Source organism: Aythya ferina, assembly GCF_964211825.1.
Source record: "Aythya ferina genome assembly, chromosome: 2".
Lineage (NCBI taxonomy): Eukaryota > Metazoa > Chordata > Aves > Anseriformes > Anatidae > Aythya > Aythya ferina.
The window spans coordinates 104,822,068-104,838,356 of NC_140297.1; the positions used below are offsets into that span (position 1 = coordinate 104,822,068).

The 16,289-nt window shown below is 39.7% G+C and overlaps 1 long non-coding RNA gene across 1 annotated transcript; it reads right to left on the minus strand.

The window, feature by feature from the left end:
- Nucleotides 1-517: 517 nt before the first annotated feature.
- Nucleotides 518-4,573, minus strand: LOC311431916. The gene is made up of 3 exons (XR_014689705.1): nucleotides 4,320-4,573; nucleotides 2,472-2,646; nucleotides 518-2,090 (listed from the first exon to the last, which is right to left on the minus strand). It is a non-coding gene; the product is annotated as an uncharacterized lncRNA (long non-coding RNA).
- Nucleotides 4,574-16,289: the final 11,716 nt, after the last annotated feature.

Here is a 16,289-nt window from a genome sequence, read left to right on the forward strand (position 1 = left end):
TAAACCTTGTTGCTCTCTATCAAAAGTGTATTTTTTGCCTGTGCCAACTATGCTGTTAGGCCTACAAAGTGCATTTTTCCTCTAAAACTAAATGTTTTTGTAGTTATTCTAGAATAATTAAAAGTTTAATATATGTCTTAATATTTTCAGTATGCATGAAGTTATAAAACCGTGCAAGTTTCTGGAAAAAAATAGAGTTGCTTTTCAAATCTATCAAATTTTGTGTTTCTAATTCATACTAATTTAGAAAACTGATCATGCACTTTTAATTTGTGGTTGTTATTGTTAAAAGACAAAAATGTACATGTTTTTGTATTCCATTCTGATAATATTTGATCTTCTTTTAAATTCCCTGCAATACTGTTCTGGCACCATACCACAGGTAAAAATGTGACAATAAATAAAAGTTATTTTGAAAACAATTGGTATCAGAAAGCTGTTTGAATAAAAATAAATTACTTGTGAAAATACATAATTTTTATTATTATTTCTGTTAAAAATATTTTATCTTGTTTTAATAGTTGAAGTTTAAATTCTGAAATTTCATTTTTTACTCCCAAAGACTGTGAGGAAAAGACAGGGCACATTTTGAAGCAGAAAAGAAAATAATTTGGGATCTCTACATACTAGGAGATATTTCTGATGTGAAAAAAATATATAATCTACTGGTATTTTAATGTCATATTACACTTTCATAATAATACTTTTTGACAGAATGTATGTCAAAATATACAATTAATCATAATGAACACCAGTCTCAAAGAAGCTTCCTTTCACAGGAAAATTACCTAATGTTAACATCTCTTATTAAATGAATTCTAAGTTTCAGTCAGCTATATCATGCTGTCTACCAACTGCTTGATTACTTCTATAAGTAGCTACGTCATACCTAAAAGTAACTATACTAAGTGATATTAATATAATGGTACAACAATGTATAGTTTATTTCTAAGGAAAAGTCACAAAAAATATTAAACATTCAATCACCTGTACCAATATAATTGTTTTTATCCTTCCATGTATATTTAGTATTAGAATAGCACAAACTTAGAACAGCTCTGTATTTGTGGAGTCCAACATATTTCTACTTTCAGTAAATGTATTGTCCTAGCCCAGAAATGAATTTATATCTTAGTGTCACAATTTCTCTTACAAAAAGGGATAGCTTGCAGTATGGAGGGAAAATTAATTTGCACCTCAACACATGTAAGTGAAGACAAAATTACCCATCTGCCAGGTAAGAGATTGCTTTAAAACAGAATGAAAAGTGTTAGCTTTGCTTGAATGGAATTTACACCTTGCTTTTGTTGAGGAGTGTAAGCAATGAGGTTATTCAGTATACATTTTAAGGAGCCTAGTACAATTCTTCATCATCCTCCCAGAAGTCTTGCCATACATGCAATAATCAGAGGTTATAAGCAGAGTTTATTTCTATGACTATCTATGCATGACATGGATACACATACTATTTCCTTTTGTTTACAGAATGTTCCTTTCCTATGAATTGTCCACAACATTAACAATCCTGTCATATTTTTAAATACTGATTCAACAGAATCTTGTTAAGGATGGAAAAATCCAGAATTTCATCATTTTCAAAACTGTCTTGTCTGAAAGATTATCCATAACCGTGAAACAACAATAACAAGCTTCAACCAGCTTGTGAAACGTTCATCTCTGAAGCTGAGTCTACAGGCCCAGAAATGCTGTATCTCAAAGGCCAAAAAGTAAGCATAGCCTCCTTAATTACAGAAGCATTTAGTTAATTTTAGAGCCCCATGAGTTATCAGCTTGAAAATGATGATGGAACCATCAGCAGCTCTGATGCAGTTCTTTCACCCCTTGGGACAGAAAAAAATAAGATCTAGGATGCCATCTGTCTTCTTAGTGGCCTAAATCAGTAGTCAGCTGCTAGGATTCCCTCAGTACCCTAATCTCAACGCTTCTCTAGCATAATGCTGATTTGATCTTTTCAAGTGTCGTTCCTTCTCTCCACAACACAGGAATTGTCCACCATGCCTGTCTCCAAGGAGTGCACATTTTTGAGTACTGCCACGTCCTTAGCAGTGCAGTACTGCCAAAGTTTAAGGCTGTGGACAGATTAAATAAATAAGTAAAATTGTTTCCTCTCCTAGCTATCTTTTAGACCATAGCAGCTACCCATGTCTGTTCTTACTTATAACAATAATATTTGCATATCCAAACTAGCTATACTCTAAAGAAATGGCATAGTCAGTTTTGTGAAATAAAAATACTCCCTTACAAAACTGCATGCCCAAATTACTACAGTTGGCATTTTCAGATTACCTGGGTCCACACTGAGGAATCAGAAACTCCATGTCAGCCAGATTCCCCATTCCATTAAAGAAATCTGAGGTACACAAAACAGCCTTCAGTCTGGTCTGCCCTAGAACTATGAACATGGGCATCTGAAGCTCCCCAATACACACAAAAAATACACACACACCTACCTCTCAGCAGCTTTCTTTCACAACCTTGCTTGTATCCTGATGTAGAGTGTCAAAACAGGGGACTATCTGTTTTGTAAGTGTGTTTCTGACCTGAGAACGGCCCTGAGAGACTTGTCAAAGGGCAGCATGATGGCAGATCTCCCCATATCCTCACAAAGACAGCCAGGCATAAAACCTGCAGGTAAATCAGAATGCGTGCAACATCCAGAAACTCTTTCTCCACTTCTGGAGACCTCAAGTTTGATGTCCACTTTAGAAACAATGAATAAAAAACACTTTACTAGTCCCATTGTGAATATCAGAATGAACAGGCACTAAACATAAGTCCAAGTACCACAATTTGAGTTGTGCATGTTAGTTGATGGGCTCATTGCTGTGTTCATTTTAAACTTCTTTTAATAGCATTTAAATCTGCATTTTATTATTTTTTTTTCCTTAAAAGAAGCTACAAAGAAAAAACTAAAGGTTTCTTTGTCCAGATGGCTAGACTTTAACCAGACAGATGGAAGACAGCAATTCCTGCCTGGACTTCTGGCATATTTCTAGGGTCTGCCGGCTGAGAAAAGCTGTGCCAGACAGGCTATGCTCCCCCATCATGTTTCCCCAGGGCAGGCAACCACCACGGTTTTTCTAGGTTCAATGGGAACTTCAAGGATTTCAGGAATTCCAGTACTAACCAGAATTCAGCTGTTGCCTCTAAAGCCCAAATCCCTATAAAGAAGCTGAGGACTTGGGACTGTTTCCCAGGGCTCTTGGTTCTTATCTAACTCTAGCATTTGGAAAGCTTGCATGCTTCGAATAGCTTAGCGGACTTCCTAGAGAATTGTCGTGCAGTTATTGGTCCTTATACTACCACTCAGCATCTGCAAGGTCTTTGTTAGTATGTTTTGCTTCTGAAATAGCTGTTTGTATCTTGAATTTTTGTCTTATTTTTCTTGACCATGCTACTCACTGGCATATTTCAGGTCTGTCTCTGACTCAGTAAGCATAAATCCTCATTATTAGACCCAAGGATATTTATCTTGTGTAGAACGTGATGGAAGGAGGCGTTATATAACTCCTGTTACACTCCTATACTATCTGCAAATGTCATCCCTTCTCCATAAAAGAGCTACTATCCCTATGAGGTCCAGAACTATCAACTGTTAATAAATAAATAAGCACATATGACATGAATACTGAAAGAATCTATTCATGCAAGCATATACAGAGAGGGAGACCATATGTACTGGGAGAGGTAGAGAAAATGATACAACATCCAGCAAGAGTTATTGTACATGCTACAAAAAGACACAAGATCTTTTCTTCTAGCTATACTGGTAGAGTTTATGTTAACAAATACAGAAATTAAACCAAATAATCCTACTAGAAAAAAGCATCTGGAAAAAAAAAAAAAAAAAAAAAAAAGACTAGGACTGAGACAGAAGATGTATTGGAGGAGTGTGGGGGGTGTTCTTTTGAGTTTTTAGAAATTTTATTTAGAAAATACTAAATTATTAAATATTACTTATTAATTAAATACTAAATTATTAAGGTGTAACAAGTCAATCTTCACTATCAAACAGGAATAGGCTTAACCAGTTACCAAAAAGTAAGGTTTTTATATGTATTTTCTCTTAAAATGCAAACCAGTTGCCACACTATTTTGAACTGCATGACTGATGCATCATTCAGAGCACTGGAGAAGTAAAAAGTACCTTTGTTTCGTTTTGGAATTAGCTGATAACCATGCAGCACTCTTTCACACCAAGTGTGAAAGCTGGAAAAACTTTCACATTGGAAAAAGCAGATACAGTAACAAATTACAGAGAAGTTTCACAAAGATCTCTCTCCCTTGAACCATATTACCTTTGCTGGTTCTGTGTCACTGGAGCAGTCACTGACAACCTGGAGCACCCTAGAGAGAAGGGTCTGTGGCACTAGGCATGCAGGCTGTCCCAGCCTCAGCCACCAGGCACCTCCCTGAGGACAGGGCTGGGAGGAGACCGCAATGAGCCACAGGCCTGCAGGTGAGCCCGGCTGGGAGACGGCCATATCAGGGCAGCTTGTGGGGAGTTGGAGCCTGACCCTGCTGTGGCCTCACTGGGGCTGGGACTGACAGCCCTAGGACTAATACAGGGGCATGGGCCTAGCCAGGTTGGGGGAGCCCCTGGGATATTTAGAGATGGGCAGGTATAGGAGAGCCAAAGGGCACTCAACACAGCTGTAAGGAGTTTGCTGTTGTCCTGACAGAGCTGGAGAACAGATGAGAGGAGGTTCACTCTTTCATTCATTATTTTATTTCCCCTAGTTTTATGTAATTGTTGTTGGCAATAAGAATTAACCCTCTAACCTTTAACATATTTTAAAAATTAAAATTAAAATTAAATCAATTATTTCAATAAACAATGCGATTGTAGAAATTTGTTGTAAATAGTATCACCAAATACATACTTTTCCACAACTTTTAGAGTCATAGAATCATAGAATGCCTTGGGTTGGAATAGACCTTAAAGATCACCCAGTTCCATCTCCCCTGCCATGGGCAGGGACACCTCCCACCAGACCAGGTTGATCAAAGCCCCATCCAGCTTGGCCTTGAACACTTGCAGGGATGGGGCCATTAACAAATTCTCTGGGCGACCTATTCTAGTGCCTCACCAATTATTTTTTCACTTTTAGCAAAAAAGGGTCTTGTTGATGAGAAGTAGAGAGAAAGTGTTTTAGTTTTTGTTTTCCCTGTTTGTTTGTTGTTGTTGTTGTTGTTTTCCCATACACCTTTTGCTTTTTTTTGTTTTGTTTTGTTTTTCCCTCATTCATTTCCCTTTGATTAAATTATTCTTAATCACCTGTGAGCCTTTTTCTTTCCATCAAACTTTTTTCTCTCCCTCTTCTTTCAAGGAGGGAGAGTAAGAACAGTTGTGATGTAGTTCAGCTGCCCAGCAAGGTGCCCATCTGCACCACAGATAACAATATAACTTTTGATGAGACCTCTATTAATTCAAATTTTTGAATGTTATATATTTTCAAATAGGAAATGTCAACTTTCTCAGGAAATTTTCTGTAGTATACAGTGATCCATTGTTCTCTGCTCTAGAATGAGTGACTATCACAGGTCTAAAAGTTGCTGAGAATAACTCATATATGTCATGAATGCAGTAGGAATGATCTAAAACTCTCCATGACTACATTAGTGGAAAGAGCCAAAGGCTCTTTCCTTGGAAATGGGTAATTTGGGCATAAAGCAGAGCTAATATATATGACATATACAGTGCAGTCATATGCATTCAGTTTTCGGGGCTGACTTAAAATGCTGTAAAAATATCATTTGCAAAAAGTCATTTGTTCTTATATGCAACTATTGAATTGACTGTCAGGGCATCAGCATCTAGATGTATCCAGGCTCCATATGAAGAAACATGAACTTTTAATGTAATGGAGCTGCTACATTTTTAACCCGTTGATTCTGCTGTGTGACTCATTCATTAAATGAATCTGTCCACTCCTGCTCCTGTCCCTTCAATTTTTTACTATTATCTTCCATTTTACTAATCTGGACATTAGCAAGGTACTGTGGAAAATATATCACAAGACAACTGTAGATGAACATAATTTGTAAGAAGTAATCAACATATAGTCAGGCCTGAAATAAAAGTGATGTTCATTTGCATTATGAAAACAGTTTCTCTAGCTATAATAATTCAGCAAACAATTGTGTATGTCCATAAAACCCCAGCTTAACCTAAGAGAATTATAAAGATGACTGCAGAAAATGTAATTGTTCTGTGGATTCAGGCACAGACAGAACAGAAAGACATCACAGGTAATCTGCCTGTACATCCTTTGCTGTCAAAAAGGAAAGAATGGAGGAAAGAGAGAGACACAGCATGGTTGAGAGCACAGACCATGCTGTGCTCTCCCTGATCCACCCTCTGGAACAGAACTATTTCCTGACAGTAAGGGTTTTGTCTGTTATGAGCTATGAATGAATTTTTGTGAATAGCCTGCACCGTGTCACCAGGACAACAGAGATAACAGGAGGAGCTGCTTGAATAAAATAAAATAAAATAAAATAAAATAAAATAAAATAAAATAAAATAAAATAAAATAAAATAAAATAAAATAAAATATAAACTTTTGATGCCATGGGCTGCTGATCTAAAACATAATGCCTATGTCTTAGATTTGACATACATGTAGGCCAAATCTCTTCTTAAATTCAAGTAAGTCTGAATTTAGCAGTTTAAGAGTCATTGTGAGATAACTAAGATGGTCACTATAAAATCATAGAGAAAATATAAAAATAGAGCAAAACTATGTGTTCTTAAAGCACATTACCTTCAGTTTTAGAACCCTGTTGTTTAAATGTGATGAAGATTAGAACTTTAACAGCATTTCTACAGAGCTTTATGGGCTTATTGTCCATCCCAAAGTGGCCAATTAGTGCTGTGAGAATGAGAAATATGTTTCAGATACCAAACAACTGAGGCAATAACAAAGAGAGGTCCTGATAAGGATGAAACAAAATACAGTGGGAAGAAAAGGCAAGAAAGGTGATTACATAAAGAAAGAGGAGCTGCAGTGAAGCATCTGGTGAAGTACAACAAGTTCTAAATAGGGGAAGGGAAAAGGCAAACAATCAGGAAAAAAAAAATAATGGATAATGTGTGCTTTTTGTCTCCCTTCCCTATTTATTTTGCTTCTATAATAAATCACAATCAGTCTGGGTTCTCTTCCCTGGAAAACTCTTACTTTTGAACTTTGAAATTCTGAACTGGAATGAAAAGTATTTTCAAAAAGTTATTTGGAAGTAGATTGCTTTGGGCTTCAGCATTTGGATGATTATGTAATATGTACTAACTCACTTATAACTTTGAAAAAATAAAATATTTTCAGTGAAACAATACTGTATCGTACCTATTTTATACAAAAAAAAAAAATCAAAACATTTCAGTAAGCCTGAAACATATTGTTTTGTGCTCTTGTTTCAAAACAAAATATTCATTAATATTATTTTTGAACTATGAAGTAAATCTAGATATGCCCATTAAATATGTTAGTTTATTCAATCAATATTTCACAGTGGAAAGATTTTTCGTCCAAATGTTTCTGAGCAGATGTCATGCTGCGTGACAGGGAATATATGGACATATACTTGACTTTAATTGTGTTACATTCAAATGGTAAAATTATTACTGTGCTTATAAATAGCCATAGGATTATTCTTGATAGCTACCTTGAATATGGTTATGACAAATAATGTGCATTCTGACTAGGATGAAAATTTTTTTAAATGAACCTACACAAGTATTTTCTTAAAAAGGACTATTGACATGAATCAGCTGAGTATGGTTTGTCCCACAACGCAGCTGCCAGGAAATTTACCCCTCGGGAAAAAACAGCTGCCAACTTGAGTTTCTTACTGAAAACATGTGCTAATTATGCAAATACATATAAAAATATTTTCAGTCTTTCTTTTTTCTTCTTGTCCAGCCTGCAGAAAATGTTGATTTTTAATTCAGGAGAGTGTATGTGTGTTGAAGGGAGTGAGGGGTTGAGGAGTGAGGGTGGGGTCTAAAGCTTTTGGCATTTCTTGACCACATTGCATTAGCAGGCTTTACAGTTAATATATTTCATTTTCTAAAGGTGTTAGACCAGTGTTTAGATGAAAAACTATTATTTACTGACTCGCTAGAAGAGGCAATGGTGATTGGGCTTCTTGGACTATATCTATCCTAAAACTGTATGTCCTTCATTAGCTGTCAGCTCTGGGAAGCTACACTCCTAAATTTGCACAGAGCAGATTGAGAGGTGATTCTAAGTCTAGAATAAGTTATGCAGTCATCAAGATTTTTGATAAGCCAAAACTGAGTCTTGTTTTATTTACTGCTTACCTTGTATTAAACCAGGTCTTACTAACTGTACTGGATCAACAGCAAATGTCCCAGGTGGATTTCTGATTCTGTTTTCCAAAATGAAGTATTTTGAACTAAAATTCAGTTTACTTTTACTGTATCTGGTCCTATTTCTTCTTCTATCAGTATTCTATTCATCTTTTCCTTGTGCTGTATCCACACCACCTGTTAATCCATCTGTGCTGTTTGTATATCTGTTGCCTATATAGTGTGCATTACTTGCCTAGCATCCAGTAGCTCCTTATCTATCTGCAAATGAAACCTGCTGCCTTCATCCTGACAAATTCCTACCCTAATTTATTTTCCTTTCTTATAATGACCCTTCTCCATCTATGGTTAATCAGGAAGGCTGAGTTAGTTAATATTCTGATACACAATTGTCTCAACCATATCATTGCCTTGTGAGGCTGAAGTAAAATACCTCCCAGAGATTCCCCACACTCTTCTGTTGGACCCATATAGATACATGAGATACTTCTCTCAAAAGAGGAGTGAGATACTTCTCTCTTACTGCTTACCTATCTCCTTCATTTTAATAACAGAATAACATTCTGCATGACTCCCTTCCTGATGCCTAAAACACCATGTACTCACACAATCCAGATTCTGTGTATGCACCCTACCTCTGTCCCCTGCCCTAGACCGCTATGTTCCCTTCCCCCTCCTCTTATTCATTCCTCCAATAAATTTCCATTCCCCTATATGCATTTGCCAGAAGCCTGTATTGTTACGCCACAGTTCCCTAATATCTTTTCTACACATTAGACAGTCCAAATGTATCCACTTATCAGAGGACTCCTTGGGTTTTCTATTTCCTCTTTTTTTTCCTCCCATCACAGCATCACAGAATCACAGACTGACTGAGTTTGGAAGGTGATCTTAACACCTCTAACTCAAAGGTATGAGCTACAACGGGTTGCTCAGGGTCACATTCGATCAGGTGAGCAGACATGGAGACTTCACAGCCTGTCTGAGCAACCCATTCCAATATTTAATCACCCTTACAGTATTTTTTTTTTCTAACATTTAAACAAAATTTCTTGTATAGCTATCTGTGTCCATCTTGACCTGTCACTGGATACCACAAAGAAATTATGGCTCCATCATCTCTACACCCCTACCCCCACAGGTATTTATACACATTAATAATATCCCCCTGAACCTTCTCTTCTCCAGCCTGCATAGTCACAGCCTCTTCTAATATTTCAGACACTCCAATTTTTTAATTATCTTTATGGGCCTTCACAGGTACTGCTCCAGTATCACAGAATCACAGAATTGTCTAGGTTGGAAGACACCTCAAGATCATCGAGTCTAACCTCTGACCTAACACTAACAGTCTCCACTAAACCATATCGCTAAGTTCAACATCTAAACGTCTTTTAAAGACCTCCAGGGATGGTGACTCCACCACTTCCCTGGGCAGCCCGTTCCAACGCCTCACAACCCTCTCAGTAAAGAAGTTCTTCCTAATATCCAACCTAAAACACCCCCAGCACAACTTTAGCCCGTTCCCCTTTGTTCTGTCACCAGGCACGTGGGAGAATATACCAACCCCCACCTCACTACAGCCTCCTTTAAAGAGTGATAAGGTTGCCCCTGAGCCTCCTTTTCTCCAGGCTGAACAAACCCAGCTCCCTCAGCCACTCCTCATAAGACTTGTTCTCCAGACCCCTCACCAGCTTCATAGCCCTTCTCTGGACTCACTCGAGCACCTTGATGTCCTTCTTGTAGCGAGGGGCCCAAAACTGAACATTGCACTCGAGGTGCGGCCTCACCAGAGATGAGTACAGGGGGACAATCACCTCCCTAGCCCTGCTGGCCACACTGCTTCTTATGCAAGCCAGCATGCCGTTGGCCTTCTTGGCCACCTGAGCACACTGCTGGCTCATATGCAGCCGACTATCAACCAATACTCCCAGGTCCTTCTCTGCCTGGCAGCTCTCCAACCACTCATCTCCCAGCCTGTAGCTCTGCTTGGGGTTATTGCACCCCAGGTGCAGGACCTGGCACTTGGCCTTGTTGAACTTCATGCAGTTGACATCAGCCCATCGGTGCAGACTATCCAGATCCTCCTGCAGAGCCTTCCTGCCCTCGAGCAGATTGACACACGCACCTAACTTGCTGTCATCTGCGAACTTACTGAGGATGCATTCGATCCCCTCATCCAGATCATCGATAAAGATATTAAAGAGGACTGGCCCCAGTACCAAGCCCTGGGGGACACCACTAGTGGATGGCCTCCAACTGGATTTGACTCCATTCACCACAACTCTTTGGGCCCACAACTGGCTATCCAGCCAGTTTTTAACCCAATGAAGCGTACGCCAGTCCAAGCCATGAGCAGCCAGTTTCTTTAGGAGAATGCTGTGGAAAACAGTGTCAAAAGCCTTGCTGAAGTCAAGGTAGACCACATCCACAGCCTTTCCCTCATCCATCAAGCACATCACTTTGTCACAGAAGGAGATCATGTTTGTCAAGCAGGATCTGCCTTCCATAAACCCATGCTGACTGTGCCTTATCACCTGCTTGCCCTGTAAGTGCCATGTGATGACTCTCAAGATAATCTGCTCCATGAGCTTCCCTGGCAAATGTGTGTCCATGTGTGTGAAAATGTATGTCCATGTGTGTGAAATTCTCTTCACAGATTCATAAAATCACAGAGTAGTCTGCATTGGAAAGGACCTATTAAGATTATGTAGTCCAATCCCACTGTTAAGTGGGGTCACCAAGAGCAGGTTGTCCTCTTGTGCTGGAAAGCTAAACCTGACACCCCAGATAAGGCTTCACCAGAGCTAAGCAGAGTGTAAATACCACCTCCCTCAACCTGCCAGCAATGCTCTTCCTAATGCAGTCCGATATATTTCCCTCCATATATCCTAAATATGCTCATATTAAAGTGATTCTTTAGTAAGCTATTTATTTTACAACTCCAGCAAGAGGACATTTCTGCCTTAATTAAAACTTCAGCATTTATACATGCTACAGCCATCCTTGCGTCAGTCTGGCAGTTATTACTAAGTCTCACAGTTAACCTAAATCTTCACCATAAGGCGATAAATGTCTTGCTGTCCTATACAATCATTTATAGTCTAGTGCCCAACCATTGGTCATCTGCCTGCATTTCAAATCATAAAAAAAAACAAACAAACAAACAAAAAAAAGTTCAAACTTAGGATATGACCAGTTCTGCAATGATGAGAGTGGTCATTTTGGAATGTACTATTTCAGCCCAAGGTATTTTTGTACCTCTTTGTATATGGTATCATAATGGTTTTTTCCCTATTTGCTGTTCCCACCACTATGGACACAACTGTGTCATTATGTGTGGAAACACAGAAGTAATGCCTTGTGAGAACTGTCTTCTGAAAGAAGAAAACAAAAAAGACCAAGGAATGAGTGGAGCAATGGGCGGAAAAGAGAAGCATCTGCAGAAAATAGTAATGAATTGGTAAATAATGTCTGCTCTCCATATTATATGCAAATTATGTGAAGTCAGACAATATAACATTTTAGAGACTTGGCTGAATATATGAAACAATCTGTTGATCTGGATTAAGTATTTTAGCATATCACTTAATGTCTTCAGAAGCAAAATGAGGATCAACGTCCCTATCTAAACCAAGCCAATCAGTTAGCTAACCTTTTAAATCACTATTACTTCTGTGATCTGGAGCAGATAAGCCTTAAATTAACAGGATTAGAGAAAGTTTATCTAGGCATAATATTTTTGATTTGCAAGAAACTGTGGTGGTTCCACCCAGCTGGACAGACAAACTCCACAACAACCATTCTCTCACTCCCCTTCTTCAAAGGAAAAGAGGGAGAAAATATGATGAAAAGGGCTCAAGGACTGAGATAAGGATCACCCACCAGTTATCATTGTGGGCAAAACAGGTTTAGCATAGAGAGATTAATATAGTTTATTACCTATCACTAGTAGACTAGAACAGTGGGAAACTATACACAAACACCCCCTCCACCCCCCCTACCTCCTGCCCCCCAAGCAGCACAAGGGAATGGGGAATGGGGGCAGTGGTCAGTCCTTAATGCTTCATCTCCGCCACTCTTTCACTCTGTCACTCTGTGCCCCTGCTCCAGTGTGGGGTCCCTCCCATGGGATGCCGTCCTTCACAAATTGGTCCTGCATAAGCTTCCCACAGGCAGCAGCTCTTCAAGAACTGCTCCAACATAGGTTCATACCACAGGGTCCATTCATTGAGTGCAAACTGCTCCAACACAGGTCCCCCATGAGCAGCAGCTTCCCCCAGACCACCTGCTCCTGCATGGGCTCCTCTCCATGGGCTACAGCTCCAGCCCAGAGCCTGCTCCTCCAGAGGCTAGCCGTGCACCGCAGCCTCCTCCAGGCCACATCCACATGCTCCACTGGGGGTCTCTGCACAGGCTGCAGGGTATCTTCTGCTCTGGCACCTGGAGCACCTCCTACCCTCCTTCTGCCCTGACCTGGATGCCCTCAGGGCTGGTTATCTCTCATTTTCTCACCCTTTTCTCCCAGTTGCTGTTGCACATTTTTTTTCCCTTTCTTAAACCTGTTCTCCCAGAGGCCCACCCAGCACTGCTCACTGGCTTTGCTCTGGCCAGCAGTAGGTCCCTTTTGCAGCCGGATGGAGCTGGCTCTGATCTGACATGGGGCAGCTGCTGCGCTCTGCGCACAGAGCTTACCCCTGCAGCCCACAACTACCAAAACCACACCACATATACACAATTAAGAAACAAAAGGTGAATGTCAAAATAAAGAATTGAAAATTAAGTTCAGTTTATTTAAACTTCAAAATTCAAAATATATTAAAACTACACAAACTTCCCTTAGTGATTTCACCATTTCTACAAAAAGAAGAGCAAACTAACTCACCAAAAAAATAAAAAAATAAAATAAAATAAAATAAAATAAAAATAAAATGTGTGGTGTGTTGATCTTGTCTGTCTGCCAGACACCCACAGTTGCTCCCTCAGTCCCCTTCCTCAACAGGACACAGAGAGAAAATAAGGTGGAAAAGATCGTGGGTTGAAATAAAGGCACTATAATAAGAAAAACAAATCTACATGTGGAACCAGAAAGAGTAATTCATCCACTACTTCACTTTGCCAGGCAGATGTCCAACCATTTGCTGGAAAACAGAGCCTCATGGAGGTTGCTTGGGAAGACAAATGCCATAAACATCTATGTCCCCAAAGCCTCCTCCTTTCCCTTAGCTCTTACTGCTGAGCATGACTTCATATGGATCCCTTTGGTCTGTTTGGATCAGCTTGTTTCAGCTATGAAACAAGCCTCTAGTCAACCATGCGCCTACCAGCCTTTGAGGGGGGGAGGGAGGGAAAGAGCAGAGGGGAAGGGTGATAGCAGCAAGAAAGCCTTGCTGCTGCGTAAGCACTGCTCAACAATACCCAAAATGCTGCCATGTTATCAACACTGTCTTAGACCCAAATGCAAAGCAGAGCACTATATAGGCTACTAAGAGGGAAATTAACTCTATCCCAGACAGATTGAATACAGCCCTGAACTAGTTTTCTTTCTTTCGTCTTGACTTTCCCTTCAGGATGAATTATTTTCAGTCCTTTTGGCAAAGATAGTCATACATTATATTAAATAATAATAATAATTTTAATGTTGTGAACTGCATATTTCTTAAATATAATCTATGGTTTTCATAAACATTACTAGGTATGGATTTGATGGATGAACTATTTGATGGATAAGGAACTGGCTGTGTACAGAGAGTTGCTAGTCAACAGCTCAGCATCTACGTAGAGACCAGATGAGTTCTGTCTGTCAGCAGTCTGTCTTGGGATCCCAACTATTTAATATCTATATTAATGACAAAGACTGGAGGATTGAGTACACCCTCAGAAAGTTTGAAGATAACACTAAACTGAGTAGCACAGCTGATATGATAGAAGGAAGGGATGCAATCCATAGAGAGCTTGACAGGCATGAGAAGAGGGCACATATAAATTGTTCAGCTAAACTGAGTTCAAAGTCCTACACCAGGGTTGAGGCAACCCCTGGTACAAGTACAGGCTGAGGGACCAGTCTGTACTAGCCATACAGAGAAGGACTTGGCATTGTATCCTGAGCTGCATAAAAAGAACGGCCAAGGGAGAATGGTCAAGGGAGGTGATTCTTCCCTTCTATTCCACTCTTGTGAGACCCCAAGTGGTGTACTGCATCCAGGTCTGGGACCCCCAGCTCAAGAGAGACATGGATCTATTAAACTTGGTCCAGAGGAGGGCCACAAAAATGGTCAAAGGCCTGGAACATCTCTCCTACAAAGAATGGGTGAGAGAACATGGGTTGTTTAACCTGGAGAAGTGAAGGCTCCAAGGAGACCTTATAGCGGCTTTCCAATATTTAAAGAGAATTTATAAGATGGGAAGAAACTTTTTGCTAGGGCATGTAGTGATAGCAAAAGGGGTAATGGTTTTAAACTGAAACAGACTTAGGAACAAACTATTTAGTGGTGAGGCACTGGAACAGGTTGCCCAGAGAAGCTGTGGATGCCCCCAATTCCTGCAAGTGTTCAGGGCCAGGTTGGATAGGGCTTTGGGCAACCTGACCTAGTGAAAGATGTCCTTGCCCATGGCAGAGGAGTTTGAACTGGATTAAAGGTCCATTACAACCCAAACCATTCTGTGATTCTATAATTCTATGAAAATTAATTAAATGGAAATGATTGTTTTTGATGGAGTCTGGATTTGGTTTTGCCCTCCTCAGTGTCAATTCCTTTCCTTTCCTTTCCTTTCCTTTCCTTTCCTTTCCTTTCCTTTCCTTTCCTTTCCTTTCCTTTCCTTTCCTTTCCTTTCCTTTCCTTTCCTTTCCTTTCCTTTCCTTTCCTTTCCTTTCCTTTCCTTTCCTTTCCTTTCCTTTCCTTTCCTTTCCTTTCCTTTCCTTTCCTTTCCTTTCCTCTCCTCTCCTCTCCTCTCCTCTCCTCTCCTCTCCTCTCCTCTCCTCTCCTCTCCTCTCCTCTCCTCTCCTCTCCTCTCCTCTCCTCTCCTCTCCTCTCCTCTCCTCTCCTCTCCTCTCCTCTCCTCTCCTCTCCTCTCTTCTCCTCTCTGAAATCTTAAATTCTCAGTTTTAAGATTTACTGACCTGGGAGTAGGGAGGAAGGGGTAGAATAGTCCAACATCAGTGAGTTTTTTACTTTCATTTCCTAGTACTTTAACTCATCCTTGTTCCTTTGCTAATGAATGGGATAGAAGTTCTAATTTCTCTACAGCTCCCATTCTGGGGTGGGCTGCCTGTGTGTGGTATTCCAGATGAGGGTTTCTACTAGGGACTTATGCAAAAGCACTAGAATATGTTTTGTGCTAAACATCAATACTTATGCATATCTTGGCCACCGATTTTTTAAAAGGATTTAATTGGGCTCCCTGCGTGGTATCTGTCTCCCTTTCCTCAGTTGCCACAGTCAATGAAGAACCCCTGTGAGGTGCAGCAGTAGTTCACAGTAGTTCACAGCTTCAAGACAGTTTAATTTATATGTACCAACACTTACTTTCCTTGCCGCTGTATAAACCTTTCACCTTATTTAACACCAACTGCTTTCTCACAGTTCTCCCTGACCTCACTTATCTAAAGATCATTATTGTATCTGGAGCTCTGTCTAGCTCTCATCCAAATTCTTTTCCAGATTATTAATACAGGCATTAAAAAATAAAAATAAAACATACACAATCTTATATTTTGCATTCTGTTACTTGGTCAGGCCTTGATCAAAAAGTATATTGTCTCTTCTGAGGACCATTTATCTTCTATAGTAGATATTGGGAGGTGGATTTTGGTAAAACTTTGGAAATGAGCATGAATTGCTGACTGGTTCTCCTTAACTGCCTCCTTTTTAATATGCTCAAAGATTTCTGAGAGATAACAAAGGCAATATAATTTTTTTCCCAAGCTAAAATATTT